The sequence below is a fragment of the Papio anubis genome, chromosome 7 (assembly GCF_008728515.1).
Source record: "Papio anubis isolate 15944 chromosome 7, Panubis1.0, whole genome shotgun sequence".
Taxonomy (NCBI): domain Eukaryota; kingdom Metazoa; phylum Chordata; class Mammalia; order Primates; family Cercopithecidae; genus Papio; species Papio anubis.
In genome coordinates this window covers 10,882,499-10,900,586 of record NC_044982.1, presented here as the reverse complement: position 1 = coordinate 10,900,586, position 18,088 = coordinate 10,882,499, and the positions used below count along the sequence as shown (strand labels likewise).

Genomic DNA, 18,088 nt, shown 5'->3' with positions numbered 1-18,088 from the left:
CCATACTCTTCCTCTATCCCCTCCAGAGATGAATTTTTCCATGTCTGTTTCCCCCATTTAAATACTGAAGCCCTCACTATCATCTTTGGAGAAAGGGACAGATCATACTGTTTCTATGATTCTGTGTCCTTTTCTTCCATGCATGTCCTTAACCTTGGCAAAATACACTTCTAAATGGATTGAAACCTGTCTCAGATACTTTTTGGTTCACTAACTCTAGGATGGGAAATATTTCCCCTCAGAACTTTGAAGGCATTGTCCCCTCATCTTCTAGCACTCAGCATGGCCATTGAGATTTGATGGCATTTTAAATTGCCACATGTTTATTAACGAGACCAGTTTTTTCTCACTAGAAGTTACACATAAAATACTTAAAATAGTTCCTGGAATTTAATGAACTGAATTAATGTTAGCTATTACTATTATTGAAATATTTTTTTTCTCTGACATTCTTTAATATTTTTATTTTTTTTTTCTAAAAAACAGGGTCTCACTCTTTTGCCCTGGCTGGAGGGCAGTGGTGCAATCCTAGCTCACTGCAGCTTTGAATTCCTGGGCTTAAGTATCCTCCTATCTCAGCCTCCTGAGTATCTGGGGCAACAGGCATGTGCAACTATGGCTGGCTAATTTTTTAATTTTTCATAGAGATGTGATCTCGCTATATTGCCCCAGCTGGTCTCAAATTCCTGGCCTCAAGCAATCTTACTGAGGATTCTCAAGCCTCAGCCTCTTGAAGTGCTGAGATTACAGGCATGAGCCACTGCATTCAGCCTCTGATTGTCATTGACAATTATGTGCTCTAGTGTGAGTCTCTTTTACCCACTGTGCTGGGTATTCACTGGCCCTTTCAACTTGGAAACGTGTGTCTTTTGGCTTTGCAAAAATATCTGTAGCATTGATTGCCTGATTTCTCTCCCTCAGATCGGGGCCTCTGCAGCGTCCGACTCCAGGGCACTGTTCACCCCATATTCTATGAATGGCATCCTCTGGAGTTGTGCTGTTGCACCTGCACCTTTTATTTATTTATGTTGGAACACACTGGAGTCAGATGTCAGACTGCCTTGATCCTCTAATTATCTGATCTCTTTCTTCCTGTTTTCCATCTTTTTGTCTTTTCATTCTACTCTCCTCAACTCTTGGTCGAGGAATTTTTCATTTTGCTCATGCCTTAAAAAAATCTTAAGAGCTTTCTTTTGTTCCCTTTTTAAAAAAACATTCCATTGTTGTTTGATGTGTGGGCTCTCCTGTTTTCTTTCTGAGCATATTATATCTAATTTTTGAAGGTTGTATTTTCTCCCTTGTTTTAATTTTCTGCAGATACTTTTTTTTTACTTTCCCCAATTAGTTTGTTTCTGACTTTCTTCCTCAATCTCTCCTGAACTATTGTTTCTTTTTAAGATCAGAGCAGATTCTTAGGAACTTTTCAAACTGTATGTGGGTGGGATTGTCACCTAGAGTGCTTTTTTGGAGCGTAATTGGGTGGTGTGATAATTAATTTTATGTGTCAATTTGACAGGTTCTTAGGGTGTCCAGTTAATTGGTTAAACATTATTTCTGGGTGTGCCTAAGAGGGTGTTTCCTGATGAGATTAGCGTTTGAATGGATGGACTAAATAAAGCAAGCTGCCCTCCTCAATGTGGGCGGGCACCGTACCCTTGAAGGCCTGAATAGAACAGAAAGGCAGGAGAATTTGCTCTCTTGGCCTGAACACTTGAGCTAGAACGTTGGTCTTCTCTTCTCTGTGGACTAGAACTTACACCATTGGCTCTCCTGGGTCTCCAGTATAAAGGTGGCAGATCATGGGACTTCTCGGCTTCCATAATTACATGAGCCAATTCTTTATAACAAATCTATATCCATCAGTCTATGTGTTCTGTCTATCTACCTGTCAGTCTATGGACCAATCCAGCCATCCATCTGTCATCTATCTATCTTACTGGTTCTGTTTCTCTCAAGAACCCTGACTAGCGAAAATGATGAGCCCAACTTCTTGTTGGGGATCCCCAGATATCAGCAGGCAGAGTATCTCCTTCTGGCACCTTCAGTTTCTCCAGAAATGAACCTTTCCATTTCCAGCCTAAGGGACTGTGAGGGCTGTGGACTTGCCAGGAGGGAAGGGAGCAGAGGCCCCCGCAGTTCACAATGTAGTGTTTCCCTTAAACACAGCCCCACTTTCAGCTGGGATCCCACCCTTTCCTCCCCTGAGTTTTGTGCCCTCAAGACTGGACAGGTGTGGTTTCACCACACAATCATTTGGGGTCTCCTGAGGGAAGTGGGAGGAGGGGTGTGGTCTGCTTGAGCAGGTGAGGGAAATGGATTGGAGTGCTAGCTGGTAACTGTATACTGACTTTCATTTTTAGAGGCAGGGTCTCACTCTGTTGCCCAAGTTAGAGTGTAGAGGCATGATAACAGCTCACTGCAGCCTTAAATTCCTAGGCTCAAGCAGTCTACCTGCCTCAGCCTCCTAAGTGGCTGGGACTACAGGTGCACACAACCATGCCCAGCTAATTTATTTTTTGTAGAGATGGGGGTCTCCTATGTTGACCAGATTGGTCTTGAACTCCTGGGTTCAAGTGATCCTCCTGCCTCAGCCTCCCAAAATGTTGGGATTGCAGGTGTGAGCCACTGTGCCCAGCCAGTATACTGACTTTCAGTCAACCTCATGCTTTCAGTGCCAGTTCTTCTTGGTGCCTGATGTTTGCAAACCCAGGATTTATTGGAGAGTCTCTGTTCTCGATGCCCACCCTGCCCCTCCACTTTCCCACACCCCCTTCACCTTTACCATACACTGTCCTCAACTCTTCTGAGGCCTCTCCCAAGTGTTGGGTGCTTTGATCCTGTCTGCCATTGCCTGAGGTCATGTTCTCTCCATCCCTGTGGGTTAACAGCTTTTATTTTGTTCATTCCCTTACTGTCATTTTTATAGAGTTTAGGAGGTAGGGAGGAGATAGAGGCGGGAAGTTATTCTATCACATTTGTCCAGAGTCCGCCCTGTTTTGGGGCATCAGTGGGCGGAGCTGGGAAGCCATGGTGGCTGCTGAGATTTGGAAGGACAAGACCAGGAGGAAGGAAGGAGGATGCTTAGGGATGGGGCTCAGGTGTGGGGTTCAGGTAGCCCGTGCGTGGTGAGGAAAGGGAGCAAATGAGGAGAGTGTGGTAGATGGTAGTGTGTCCTGTTTATTTTGATGGTGGGTCAAAAGAGGGAGGTGAGGAACGGGTGGAGAGGATTTGGCCCCACTTTTAATGCAGGGCAAGGGGAAACCAGCATCTCGGATGTGCCTCAGTTTGAGCAGGGCTAAGTGGGACCCAGAACAGGAGGGGTAGACTTGGACAGGAGGACAGTGGGCTCAACTGGGGACCTCTGGAGTTTGCAGTGAATATGCAGGGTCCTGGGTGTGACGCTTGGGTTGTTTATCTGGCCTAGGGGAAGTGACCAGCAGGCACATGCCTCCAATCCAGCCAGGCTGCAGGTGTTAAAAATCTCTGTAGTCACGTTTTCTGGCTTCTCTGAACAGCCCCTATAGGTGCTCACACATGTACACATGCATGCATATATATATATACACACACACACATATATGTGTATACATTTATATACATATATTTAGATATATTTATGTATATAAATATATTTATATATTTTATATTTAAATATATTTATATATTATATATGTATGCACACACATGCACACAGATGTACACACACGTATGCACATATACATATGCGCACACACACCCTGCAACTCAGACCTTTCCTTTCAGAGCTACCCCTGACCGAGACTTCCTTGCCATGTTAAAAATGAGCATCTCTTTTAGAGTAGTGTAATAGAACATGGCACTTCTTGATAAAAATATAATTCTTTGACTTCTGCCCAGGCTGCCTGGTGGGCAGGCTCACAGCCTCGTTCTTTCTCAGCTTTCCACGTTATTAATTTTTAGTGCCAAAAGACAGTTTTGCTGCTCCAGGCCTCCAGCCGAGCTCTACTAGGTTGGAAGTCCCTTCTTAGCCTAATTCCCATTAGCACAAGGCTTGGAGAAGCCCCTTCCTCACTCTGACCCTGCTGCCTGGAGCTGGCAGATCTGCTCCTCACCCAGAAGCCAAGACCCATGCTTCTGGTTTAGAAGGGTCCGTCCTGACAGCTGTCTCCGCTGGGCAGCCCAGGGCTCCTCTGGACACAGGACCCTGCCAATGTATTACTCACGGCGGCACCAGAGAGACACAGCTTCACCCAGCGATCTGCCGGCACTGCTCTCTCTTCCTCCAGTCCTGGGCTTCTTCGTGTCTAAACCACGTGGAGAACTAGAGAACTAGGATCAGCTCTTTTGGAGATAAAAGTCACCTTCCAGCCTGGAGTCAGTGGTGTAGTCTCAGCCCGGGTCTGGAGACAGGGAGAAGGCTGCCGTGCCCGCCAGCCCCATCCAGCCCCAGCTGGCAGCAGTGTGAAATGGTGCTTGCTAAAATGAGCCTGCTGTTGGCCTGGATGTGTCTTTCCCAACAATTCAGAGACCTAGAGAATGGGAAAGGCAAACATTGTATTCCCACTTCCCTTGGCAAAAAGAGAACAGTGCCGCAGCCACAGGCAAGGCGCAGCCACAGGCAAGGCGGGTTAGAAAACCTGTTTGCTGGCAGATTATTGTCTGTAACTTGCCTCCTTAGTTCTTACAACACTCTCTCCTTCCCTCTCCTCCCCTCCCATGGTCCAACCCTGAGGGTCCCATGAGCAGCTGGGAGGCCTCCGATGTTATCTCAGAGCTCCTGATCTGCTGACATTTGAAAATCTTCTGGCTATAACTTGCTCATTTAGCAGCTGCTGTTCTGCAGGACTGAATCCTCCTAAATGAGACCCTACACAGAAAAGTACAAAGTAAACAGCCATCACCTGAGTCCCCCGAGCCAGAGATAGCCTTTGGGTACATTTTGCAATATTTTGTTTTGTTTGCTCTCAGCCTGGACTTGCCCCCCGCTTTTAGCACAGTCAAGTTCTACTACGTATACTTTAAAAAATTCCTTGTTCTTTTTGTTTGGCATTACATGCTAAGCATTCCCTGCATCATCCAACCTCTATGGGATGTCATTTTTCACACACACATAGCGTCCTCTGGTGTGGTTGTATGACACGTCACTTAACTATTCCACACCCAAAGCCTCCCCTTTTCCAAACTCTTCCCTGGGATCTCCTGAAGGTAACAGCAAGATCGGAGCAGCGCTGGATGGATCCTACTCCCAGTTCCCTGTCTGGGAACGACCCTGAACCTTAACAGGGATGTTAGCTTCCTGGGCTGCTGTAACAAATCCCACAAACTGAGTGCCTTCAAACATTGTCTGGTAGTTCTGGAGCTCAAAGGTGCAGAATGAGTTTTACTGGGCTGAAACCAAGGTAGGGCCGTGCTCTCTCCTGAGGCTCTAGGAGAGAATCTGCTTCCTGGCCTTTTCTAGCTTGGAGGGCTGCATTCCTTGGCCCATGGTCCCCCTTCCTCCTCTTCGAGGCCAGCAGCGTAGCATCCTCAGATCTCCCTCTGCTTTCATCTTCACGTTGCCTTTCCTTTTCTGCAGTCAGATGTCCCTCTGTCCCTCTTATAAGGACACTTGTGTGATGATATTTAGGGCCTATGTCAGCGATCCAGGATCATCTATAAATCTAGAACTTAATATTTTTTTTAGACGTGGTCTCACTCTGTCACCCAGCTTGGAGTGCAGTAGCACCATTTCGGTTCACTGCAACCTCCGCCTCCTGGGTTCAAGCGATTCTCCTGCCTCAGCCTCCCAAGTAGCTGAGATTACAGGTGTGCACCACCACCTCCAGCTAACTTTTTTGTATTTTTAGTAGAGACAGGGTTTTGCCATGTAGGCCAGGCTGGTCTCGAACTGCTGACCTCAGGTGATCTGCCTCGGCCTCCCAAAGTGCTGGGATTACAGGCATGAGCCACCGTGCCTGGCCTCAAGATCTATAACTTAATCTTAAGCAGTGTCTGCGAAGTTTATTTTGCCACATGAAGTAATACTCATAGGTTCCAGAGACAAAGACCTGGATAGATCTGTGGGGACATCGTGCAGCAGACCACACCAACCCAGGGGTCTAACCCTGAACCTTGAGGCTAGAGAGTGTGCCCTTGGCCCGTCTCTGCTCCGTCCCCTGATGTTTACTTGTGGAGTACCCGTGCTGAATGCTCGGCTAGATTTCCTTCTGAGTGCAAGAAGAATGTGACTGCTGTTTCAGCTTGCAAATCTCACAGTGAATTTCTCTTGGGCCCCTGGTAACCTGCAGCTATACAGGAAAGGAAATTCTGGAAAACGTATTTCTAGCTTAGCCAAATTGACCCGGCACAAATCCACACAAAAGCACAGACCTCTGTGTTTTTAGGTTAAGAAATGGAGTAGCTTCTGGGCTGAGATATTCTCCCACTCTTCATTCAGACACCCTTCCTCTCAGATGGCCTCTGAGGCCTCCCACAGAAAGTCCCTGTGGCCTCAGCAGCTGGACCTGATTGCTGTTGGCTCACTTCTTCTCAGGAGCTTTACTGTGGTTGAGATGATTTGTTATTCTATACTTGTTTAAAGTTACATTATTCTTTTTTTTTTTTTTTTGAGACGGAGTCTCACTCTGTCGCCCAGGCTGGAGTGCAATGGCACAATCTAGGTAGGCTCACTGCAAGCTCCACCTCCCGGGTTCACGCCATTCTCCTGCCTCAGCCTCCCAAGTAGCTGGGACTACAGGCACCTGCCACCACGCCTAGCTAATTTTTTGTATTTTTAGTAGAGACGGGGTTTCACCGTGTTAGCCAGGATGGTCTCCATCTCCTGACCTCGTATCTGTCCGCCTCGGCCTCCCAAAGTGCTGGGATTACAGGCGTTATCGGGAGAACCCACTCCTAATGTTTAACGTGGGTTCTTTACTATTTCCTAAGTGTCTCGACTGGGTTGAGAAATAAAGGGAAAGAGCACAAGAGAGAGAAATTTAAAGCTGGGTGTCCGCGGGAGACAGCACATGTCGGCAGGATCCGTGATGTTTCCCCAGCTGTAAAACCAGCAAGTTTTATTAGCGATTTTCAAAAGGGGAGGGAGTGCACAAATAGGGTGTGGGTCAGAGATCACATACTTCACAAGGTAATAAAATATCACAAAGCAAATGGAGGCAGGGCGAGATCACAGGACCACTGGATGAGGTGAAATTAAAATTGCTAATGAAGTTTCGGCACGCATTGTCATTGATAACATCTTATCAGGAAACAGGGTTTGAGAGCAGACAACCTCTGACCAAAATTGATTAGGCAGGAATTTTCCTCCACCTAATAAGCCTGGGAGTGCTACAGGAGACCGAGGTTTATTTCATCCCTTCAGCTTTGACCATAAAAGACGGCACGCCTTAAAAGGGGCATCTATAAGCCTACCTTCAGGGCGCATTCTCTTTCTCAGGGATGTTCCTTGCTGAGAAGAATTCAGCAATATTTCTCCTATTTGCTTTTGAAAGAGGAGAAATATAGCTCTGTTCCGTCCGGCTCACCAGCAGCCAGTTCAAAGTTACCTCTCGTGTTACCTGAACATCACTGTTATCCTGTTCTTTTTTTTTTTAAGATACCCAGGCCGGGCGCGGTGGCTCAACCCTGTAATCCCAGCACTTTGGGAGGCCGAGGCGGGTGGATCACGAGGTCAGGAGATCGAGACCATCCTGGCTAACATGGTGAAACCCCGTCTCTACTAAAAATACAAAAAACTAGCCGGGCGTGGTGGCGGGCGCCTGTAGTCCCAGCTACTCGGAGGCTGAGGCAGGAGAATGGCGTAAACCCGGGAGGTGGAGCTTGCAGTGAGCCGAGATCGTGCCACTGCACTCCAGCCTGGGTGACACAGCGAGACTCCGTCTCAAAAAAAAAAAAAAAAAAAAAAAAGATACCCAGATTTCATATTGTTCAAACATACATGCTCTACAAACAATTTGTGCAGTTGACACAATCATCACAGGGTCCTGAGGTGACATTCATCCTCCTCAGCTTACAAAGAAGAAGACAGGATTAAGAGGTTAAAGTAAAGACAGGCATAGGAAATCATAAGGATATTCACTGGGGAAGTGATAAGTGTCCATGAAATCTTCACAATTTATGTTCAGAGATTACAGTAAAGACAGGTGTAAGAAATTATAAAAGTATTAATTTGGCCTCTGTTCGGGGTCCTTGACTTCCTGCAACAGGCGTGAGCCACCGTGTCTGGTCACATTATTCTTATATACAAAACAAATACTCATCTGGGGAAAGAAATCATTAGCCATTTTCCTGTTTTTGCCAGATGCACAACAGGTGGAGGTGACTGAGCGAAAGTGGAAGTCATGATGGGTTATCACTAGTGCTGTCTGGTGAAATCAATCACAAAGGTAATTTTCCACTTTTACTGAATAAGCATGCTATTCTACAATAAACTCCCTAACAAATGTAGCTTTTCAAGGTCCTTAGGACTATTACCTTTCAATATTACTGGGAAGTTCTTTGCTCTTCTTAGCTGACTGCAAAACTCAACTCTGTGATGACAAGATACGGAATAAATGCATATTAACTGAAATTCTAGGCTCACACCTATGTGAGCTTTTCTCTCTCTAACAAGATGTCAGGGCCGGTTCAGGGAGTTCATCTCCAGCCACCTGTGCTAATCAGTGCTCATCCTTTCCAAGTATCTAATGACACTCCCAACCGAGGTCTCTATAATTTCCAGCCAAAAATGAGTTACAACATATGGAACACCTAAGTTTCTGTTTCCATTCTAGTTATTTTATTCTTATGAGTTTGTGGGCTCCATCTACCCAGCCTCTGGGCAAATGCTCATCTGACTTCCATAGACACACAGCAAGCAGACAACTACACAAAGAAGAAGAGGGAGAATATTTACCAGCCATGGAACATCTGCTGTGTGCTTATATCTCATATGCATTGTCTCTAATTATCAAAAGAAGGTATTATTATTATTATTATTCCCCATTCACTGACGACAAACTGAAGATCAGGTTGGTTAAATATTTGTCCAACATTAACTTAGCATTTGGGCATCATAGTTGGATTAAAACTCGGGCCTGCTCATCTCCAAAAACACCCTAAGCCTTACCACACTCATGGGACATGGTTGCAGCTGCAGATTCTGAAAGGAAAATTAAAACTTGGGAACCCAATTCACTATGCCAAAAAGGCAAAAAAAAAAAAACAAAAAAAAAAGCTGAAAGCTGAGTCATGCAAGAAGCTGCCTTTCCTTTTGCTCCTAAGTAGATCGCTACAGATAAAAGGTTAAATAGCTCCACAGGTAGCTACTCTATGTTCACCTTATCTTACGTAAACTGCTGATTTGCTGAGCATGAGACAAATACATAATTGACTATCCCCTACCTGCTCCTTTTCCTTTGTAACATGGGGATTCAGTCATGTGACCATACCCTGCCTTTCTCCCCTCCAGCCTGCTTTTCCATTTTAAATATCAAAGCCCTCAAAATCATCTTTGGAGAAAGGCACAAACTAGAGACTGTTGCTGTAATTTCGTGGTTTTTTTTTTTTTTTTTTTTTTTTAACACTTCCAGGCATGTCCTTAACCTTGGCACAACAAATCTCTAAATCGATTGAGACCTGTCTCAGATACTTTTTGGTTTACAAGATGGAGGCTGAAATTAAAGAGAAAGATCCTCACTCAATTCACAGAGGAGCAGAGTGGGAAAAGGACTTAGTGAGATTGCCCTGAACACAGGAGAAAACCGAAGCACAGAGAGTGGATGGCCAAGTCCAAGGTCACACAGCCAAGTCCATCCGAGCAGCACAGGATCCAGGTTTCCTGCCCCCGTGCTCTTTTTGCAGCCGGTTCCACCTGTTTTCATACTATCTCGGTTTACCTTCCAGCTACACGCCTGCAATCAGAAACACGAAGTCTGAGAGTGTGTGTGGAGCCAAAGAGGGGACAGCAGTGGTGTGGTCAGTTTCATGCCTTGTGATTATTTATTTTCTCTCTTTCTTTTTGGACTTTAATCTTAAGTGGACAGCAATTTGAAATAATACCAGCACCTTGTTGGATTGTGCTGTTTGGGGGGGTGACACAGAGTGTTTTAAAAGGCAGAGCAGGTTAAGAACTTTTCATAAAGAATCAATTGAGAAAAAAATAAAATAGAAACAAAATGTCCCACACTTGGGCTGAGCACCAAACAATGTTTTGTTTTTTTTTTTTTTTTTGAGACTGAGTCTTACTCTGTCACTCAGGCTAGAGTGCAGTGGCACGATCTCGGCTAACTGCAGCCTTCGCCTCCTGGGTTCAAGTGATTCTTCTGCCTCAGCCTCCCAAGTAGCTGGGATTACAGGTACACACCACCACACCAGGCTAATTTTTGTATTTTTAGTAGAGATGGGGTTTCACCATGTTGGCCAGGCTGGTCTTGAACTCCTGACCAAGCAATCCACCTGCTTCGGCCACCCATAGTGTGGGGATTACAGGCATGAGTCATGGCACCTGGCCTCAAACAAGCTTTTTAATTGCATTCAGAAGTGCACCAACTAGGCACCGACCACTGGCATGGGGACAGAATGGGAGGTTCTTGGTGTCTGGCCTGGTCTTGCAGAAATCAGGGAGTTGCAGGGACCAGGCAGCCGCTGTGCATCGGATAGGAGTTTCAGCAGCAGGCAAAAGACAGCCCGCCAGTGTAGCTGAAATAAGAAGCACTTATTTTTATCCCTGAACAGAAGCTTCCAGCACTGGTTCATCAGGTCAGGGCACTGAGCTGGCATCCCCATTTATACAGTTTTCCTTTCCTTCGCCTTTGTAAGATGCCTGGCACAGCTCTGAGCATCAAATATCTGTGCCATGTGGGAGCACACGAGGGGACAAGTGGGGAACAGGGTCTCCTCCGTCGTCTGTCCCCAGGCTGGCTTCTCTCGTGGTAGAAGGACCCCCACAGCACCAGACCTCACAACTACCCTGCTGGTAAACTGCAGGTGCTGTCAAGGCTTCCTGCCTTTGTATACTGCCTTCCTATATGAAATGTTCCTTGGCAGCTGGACAGCTGTTTGCTTACTGTACGCACCGCCCTGCTGCCTCTTGGTTGCACCGGTGAGCTATTGCTCCGTGACAAGCCACACCGACATGTAGCGAGCACTTACTGTCGCCCACGTGTCTCAAGTCAGCTGAGTGTTTCTGCCAGTCGGGGCCTGGCTTGGCCCACCTTGGCTGGGCTTGCCCTGGTGCCTAGGGTCAGCTAGACAGTTTGGCAGGGGACCAGCTGCTCTAGAAGAGCCTGGACAGGGTGAATTGGTTCTCCTTCCATGTGCATCTTGCATCCCTCCAGCCAAGGATTTGAACCAAGGTCTCATCTGACTCCAAATGCACCAAGAGGATGGAGCCCAGAGTGACACAGAGGAAGAGGTCCCTGGATGGATGCATGGGGAAGGTGAGGCCTGGAGAGCTGATGTGCTTGAGATCACCAGGCTCTTCTGACCCTGGGGGACCTTCTCCTATGATGGCCCTCCTCATCGAGTCCCAGCAGGCGATTTCCACAAAAGCCGCTTACGGTGAACACACCTGATAGCAATCACTTAAGCATCCCCTGAGAATGACCCTTGTGGCAGGTGCAGGTGAATGTGATTTGGAGTTCTGAGCTAATGAATCTGGGAGTGGCCAACCTGGAGATTCATTCTGATTCCTTATCTATGAGGAACATCTGAGCTCCTGTCCGGTCCTGTGCAACACAGACAGTACAGGGGATCAAGGCCCCTTGTTCTGGGTTAGGTAAATGTTGCCAGATGGAGGCTGTTGGGGGAGGGTGCTAAGTGAAGATGCTATATACGCTGCATGCTTTTTGCAAGTTGTGTGGCTCTCCTGCCCAGCCTGCCACTGCTAGATGCTCTCCCCTGCATGTAAGCCCCAGTAAAACTCCGCATCTCCTTCACCAGTCCTGGGTCCCTTCTTCAGCCTCTCAAACTTGCTGCCATCCCCATTGGAGTAGACAGGGGTTCGGCATAACAGCAGTCACCAGCTAGGGAAAGGCATGGCATTTGGAGCTCCCTACATGGGCTTGACTCTAGCATGGAGGGAAAGAAAATAGACTCTGGGCCGGGCGTGGTGGCTCATGCCTGTGATCCCAGCCTTTTGGGAGGCAGAGGCGGGGGGATCACAAGGTCAGGAGATCGAGACCATCCTGGCTAACATTCTCCTGAGGCAGGAGAATGGCATGAACCCGGGAGGCAGAGCTTACAGCGAGCCGAGATCGCGCCACTTCACTCCAGCCTGGGTGACAGAGCAAGACTCCATCTCAAAAAAAAAAAAAAAAAGGAAAAAAAAAAAAAAAACAATAAAAAAGAGAAAAAAGAAAATAGGTTCTGCCCTGCTCAATAAAGCCCCCACTGGACCTCCCATTCTGGACTGTGGACAAAGCATATTTTTTTCCTATGAGGTCTTTACAAGTGGGTTCATGTCACTGCACATGGGTTCTTATCTGGGGTTGGTAAATTCAACTCAATTCCACAGGTTTACTGGGTGTTGCCTCCCATGCTTGGGGCCAGGAGGATGCAGGGATATGGGGTTGCCACCATACCCACTCTTCTTATGATCACAGCACGTCATTGCACCCCGTTGGGGCCTGGCACCCTGCTCTGGCACTTCGCCTCTATCATCTCCTTTAACCTCTGAGCTCTGTGAGGAAGGCATTATTACTATCCCTAGAATACAGACAGGAAAATTGAGTTGGATCGAGGCTTAGAGAGGTTAAGTCACTTACCCAAGGTCACAAAGCTAGAGAGTGGCAGGCCAGCATCCAAGGCCAGAAACACGAGCTCCCTCTGATCCAAATGGTGACTCTATATTTGATCAGTGCTCAGAGAACTCTCCAAAAGATCTTTATCAACTGTCATCTCTTCATTGCCCAGGCCCAGATGGGGAGCCACTTGGCTGAGGTCCCACTGAGATTTAGGGGCAGGACCCCTGATGTGAGGTGGAATGCCTGGTTATGCTGTTCCACCCTCCACCAGTCACTCCTGACTGGGTATGGACACTTAGTGTGCCCCATCCTGTGTGCAACGCAGTGTGGGAAGGGGATCAAGGACCTTGGCTAATCCCAGGCATTTCCCCAGAATGTCCCAGGTGTGGACTCCTTGAGAGGTACTGGGAGGCAGGCTGGTGTCCCACAGGCCTTGGTTCCATCCCAGCTGTGCTGTGCTAAGCTGAAACTCTTTGGGCAGCTTGTTTCACCTCCTGAGCCTTCTTTTTCTGAACTGTTAAATGGGATGATTCGATCTCTGCTTGGGTTTTGGTGAAGATTAAATGAAATACTAGCTGTAAACCATTTCATCCAGGGTCTGGTATAGAGGAAGCACGCACGTGATAAATGAAAGCTCTATTGAGTATGATGATTGCTCTCCCCGGGTGTCGTTGGGATCTCACGGCAGGAACAGTGCCTCACTCATAACTGATGCCCAGTACATATCGGGTGGATGCAATGTCCAATGAGACAGGTATTCATGTTCAGTTTTACAGAGAAGGAGACGGGGGCCAGAAAAGGAAGGAAGTGCCCAGGTCAGCCAGCTAGTAAGAGGCAGAGTTGAAATTTGAACCGGGTTCTGGCTGGCTGCAGCTCCACTGCTCCACTACTGCACGGTCTGAGAGCCACAGGCACCTTGTATTGTAGTCAGGCAGGCAGGGAGCTGGCTTCTTGCTGTCCTGCTGGATCCTGCCTTGGTGTGGCCCTCCCTGGTACCAGGGGTGGGGCTGGAGGGCAGGGCACAGAGAGAGATCTCCTGGGAAATGTACCATCTGCACAAAGGGCATCTGCTGGGCACTCTGCTGAAAGCTCTCTGCAAACAACACTTCCTGCCTGCTTCCCTGGGGGCTCGAAGCTCAGGAGGGGGTGATGGCCCATGTCTGCACGTGCTGAGGCCCCTGCTGGGTATTGTACCACACCTTCATCGTGCTCAGGGTGGCCAGTGGAGGCCCTTCCCAGACTCGAGCTCTGGTCACAAGCCCAACCCCCTCCTTGCTCCTGTCTGGGCTCACCTGGAATCTCCCACCCCACTCTATGGCCAGAGACCCCTTTGGAAGCCGAGGTCATCCCTACTACTCATGCCCCTCATTTGGAAATTTTCATCATCTACCTCTTGTTAATGATTCCATCCATCTATAATGCTTTTCGATTTCTCGGAATTTTTCCCGATAGGCTATAACTGCTGCAAAGATAGAGAATTGCAATGATTAATATGCATTTCTGTATTTCCAAAAAGTTACCAGAATATCAAACTCATGATTTTGTCTATAGTTTTGATTAGATTCAAGCTATTTTTATATCATAAAACAACTTAAAATTTTTTTATTTTTAATTTTTGTGGGTGCAGAGTGATGTGTTTATGGGGTACCTGAGAAGTTAGAATGAAGCTATTAAATGTGAGTGTGAAAGTTCACCTTTTTACAGATCATGGACATTACAAGTGACAGCCTGAAGTATGACCACAAGTGTTTCAAATTAAGCCTTCCTGCTAAGTTTCCAGAGGTGTGTGGCTTGGATGAGTGTTTCTAGAGTGGACCCTGGTCTACTGAGTGTCCTGCCTGTTGCTGGTTCTTTGCAGCGGTCCATTGACCAACACTGTCTACAGCTTGAGAGCCTCTGCAGGCCAGGGCTGCTCTTTGCACCATCCTATGTTACTATTCAATCTTCATAGCAGCCTGAAAAACAGGCCTTCTTTTCTCTCATTTACACATATGTGAAGAAGACACAGCAAGTGAGAAAACGTGACCGAAAGCCATGCGGACACGTGGCCGCAGGGCCAAACCCGACTTCCATGATGTGATCTGGCTACAGTTTGGAGCCCACATATTTCAATAGTTATCCCCAGGCCTGACACATCAAAGAGGCTCCAGAAATGTTTGCTGAATGAGTGATGAATCAGCAATTTCTGATTTTCTCCTAAATTCAGAGAATAAGTGGCTTGTCTGTAGTCAACCAGGGCGTCCCTGACAGAGGTACAAGTAGAGCCCAGATCTCTGCATCTGTGGTTCAAGGCCTTTTGTACTACACACCACTGTCTCTTTGTCATCGTTAAAAACAGGGCTCGAGGGACATGTTTTCTAGCCTCAGTTCCCCATCTACAAAATGGGCCTTACGGAATGGAATGTCTCTGCTTCACTCCAGCATCAACAAGCGGGGAATTCCAATGGCTTCAATTCGACTTCTTTCCATGGGCGTGTTCTAAGCAGCCTCTTTGTTCCAGAAGCTGCCCTCAGCCAGAGTTGGATGAGCAATCCTCACTCCCCAGCCTCCTTTGGATAGGGATGAAGACCCCACTGGGGTCGGAAGTGCAGAGGCAGACAGGTGTATGGAGTCACCTGTAAATTGATTCAAGTGAGCCAGGAAAGCAGCGAAGAAAAGAGAAACCTGAGTGACGATGTAGTGGAGGAACAAGGTTGGAAAGAGGCTGCTGGCTGTCTGGCTTTGCAGCTCTGGCTTCCTAATCAGTCTCACTCTTGTCTCTGGTGTTCTCTGGCTCTTGTCCCCCTGTCTGTGTTTCTCCTTGCCAGCTGTTGACTAATCTTTGCTGGAGCTGAGCTAGAATTCTGGTGTTTATAAGCCCGTAACTAGCTAAGCACTAGTTGATAACTTTGGAGTTAGTGGATAACCACAGGGCTGGGCTACTAAGCTTTTTCAGTTGAAAAATAAATAAATCAATCAATAAACAAACACCACACCCAGCACTTTTTGTATTTTTAGTAGAGACAGGGTTTCATGTGTTAGCCAGGATGGACTCGATCTCCTGATCCCATGATCCACCCACCTCGGCCTCCCAAAGTGCTGGGATTACAGGCGTGAGCCACTGTGCCTGGCCACCTTTGTCCTGTTTTCTACAGGTTAGAAGCAAGGCACAAGTCATAGCTACATTCAAGGACTGTGCAAAGGATAAACTGCAGGAGGTGAAGAACTTGAGAGCTATTTTAGAAGCTGCCTTCCACACTTTATAATCCACTTTGCAGCTACACTGAGCTCTTAGCAACTCCCTGGGCCTGCTGAGCACCTCTTGCCTTTCTGCCTTTGCATATGCTATTCCCTCTGCCTGGAATTCCATCTCTTCTGCCTTTGCCCACCTCCTCCTAAGGCCTCTGCTTAGATGCAATTTCTTTGGGCTCTTATTAGCAGCATCCAAATCTGTGCTGGTTTCTTCTAATGCTTACTCTGCATCGTAATTTTTCTGTTTACTTGTTAATCCCCTCCCACTCCTGCCAGTACCTAAAGTAAAATCTACACAGGGCTTGGCACATTGTGGATGCTCAATGAAGATTTGTTAAATGAGTGAATGATTGAATGAAATAAGCCCCAGCTTGGAACCCAGGGCTGTAATTTCCAGTTCTGGTCCCTGTCCCCTGCCCAGGCGCTGTCTAAGGGCTCATCTCTCCCAGGAGCCCCTGTATCATCTCAGTAACTAGACCAGTACCCAGTACCATATCGACTTCCTCGACTTTGAAATAATTTTCACATGCAATTCTCAGGTGCGCTTCCCTAGAACCTCTCTCGCTGTTCTTTGCCTTCCTCCTCTCCCTGCCTTGTATCTCCTTGGTCCTGCCAAGAATCAGAAGCTCATTATTAAACCAGGAGCTGCCTTACATTATCCCAGAGACTATAGATGTTAAATATTTGCTTCTATCTCAACTGAGGACTGACATAGTAAAGGCTCCTTGAGATGTTAGCTGTCAAGGAGGGGAATAAAAGTTTTTCATCTGCATGAGTAATTGTTTCCTGTTTTATCCAGAGAGACAACAGATTTACATCCCAGACACATTCACACTGGGCCAAGAGCAGCTGCCATTGCAGATTCCAGTCACGTCCTTTTTTCCCCTCCTCCTTCTTGGAGTTACAACAGAAGCTGGGGAGGTGAGAGTGCAGGTGAGAGAGGAGGGGGGCTCTGGAACATGTAGCCTGTGAGGAGGGAAATCAGGGTGGTGCTTGGGTGGAGGTGGGAGCTGGGCCAGGGTCTTGGCTAGTCAGAAAGGCTGGCGAAGTGCGTACTGGGGAGGCAGAGGGCCTGTTTTCCTTCCTCTCTTTCCTTCACACCCACCTCAACCCACTGTCGAGTCCTATCAGCTCTGAAATAGATCCTGCCTCCAGCGCCTTCTCACCTCTGTCTCCCCCATTCCAGTCCATGCCACCTCATCTCTTACTGGGACTTTCACAACAGCCTCCCGAGTGGTCTTGGCTTCTGCTCTCAAATCGTGCAGTGCCTTCTCTGCGGAGCCACAAGACAGATCTTTTTAATCTGCTCTCCTTGGTTTCTCACAGCCCTTGGAATGAAACCTCGGCCTGCAGCCCTGTGTGACCTGCTGCCTGTCCTTACCTCCTAAGCTCATCTAGGATCCCCCTCCCCTCCTCATACCGGCCTTTCTGTTTCTCAGACACTCCAAGCTTGTTCTGCTCTTGGACCTTCACGCTTTCTGTCTCCTGAGAGTCTGTGCCCCCTCTGCCAGATCATGCAGCTGGCTCTCTGCCTGAATACCCTCTTCCGAGGGGTCTTCCTTGGCCCTGTGGTCTGACATGGTACCCTCCTCCATCCCTCCAGCCCATTACAGTGCCATAACACTTTTATTGCCATCTAGATAACATCAGTTGGTTTTGTGCATCATCTGCCACCCCACGAGAAAGGACATGGATGAAGCAGGGAGGCACGTGCCTGTCTCATTCACCTGTGGATCTGCTGCATCCAGGACCATGCCGGCACAAAGTAGGAGCCCGAGGAATATTTATTGAAGAAATGAAAGGTGACAGAAGGCAGAAGGAGGGAGACTCCAAGAAGAGGTAAATTTGGTATCTTAGCAAGTGGGTGACTACCACTGTCTGGGGGAAAGCTGATGTACGAGGACTTGACAATAATGACAGCAGTAACAGTCGCTACTATTTTGTTTTGAGATGAATTTTAGTTTCTGAAATTGTCCAAAGCACTTTTATCAATAGAAACTTGTTACACCTCCCTCCAACAGGGAGAATCAGCACAGGAAGCTGCCCCCTCAAACACTAAAGGCTCCTGGAGTTATTCACAGTGCTGGGGAACAACCAGAGGAGGAGGAGGACAGAGGGAGAGAACATTTTTTTAAAAATCCCAAACAAAACTAAAT

The 18,088-nt window shown here is 47.4% G+C and overlaps 1 pseudogene across 1 annotated transcript; it reads left to right on the top strand.

Moving 5' to 3' along the window:
• The first annotated feature begins 11,342 nt into the window (after positions 1-11,342).
• LOC110743829 lies at positions 11,343-16,704 on the top strand (annotated as a pseudogene). The gene is made up of 2 exons (XR_002523513.2): positions 11,343-11,396; positions 14,406-16,704. The product of XR_002523513.2 is annotated as an uncharacterized LOC110743829 (transcript).
• The last annotated feature ends 1,384 nt before the right edge of the window (positions 16,705-18,088 follow it).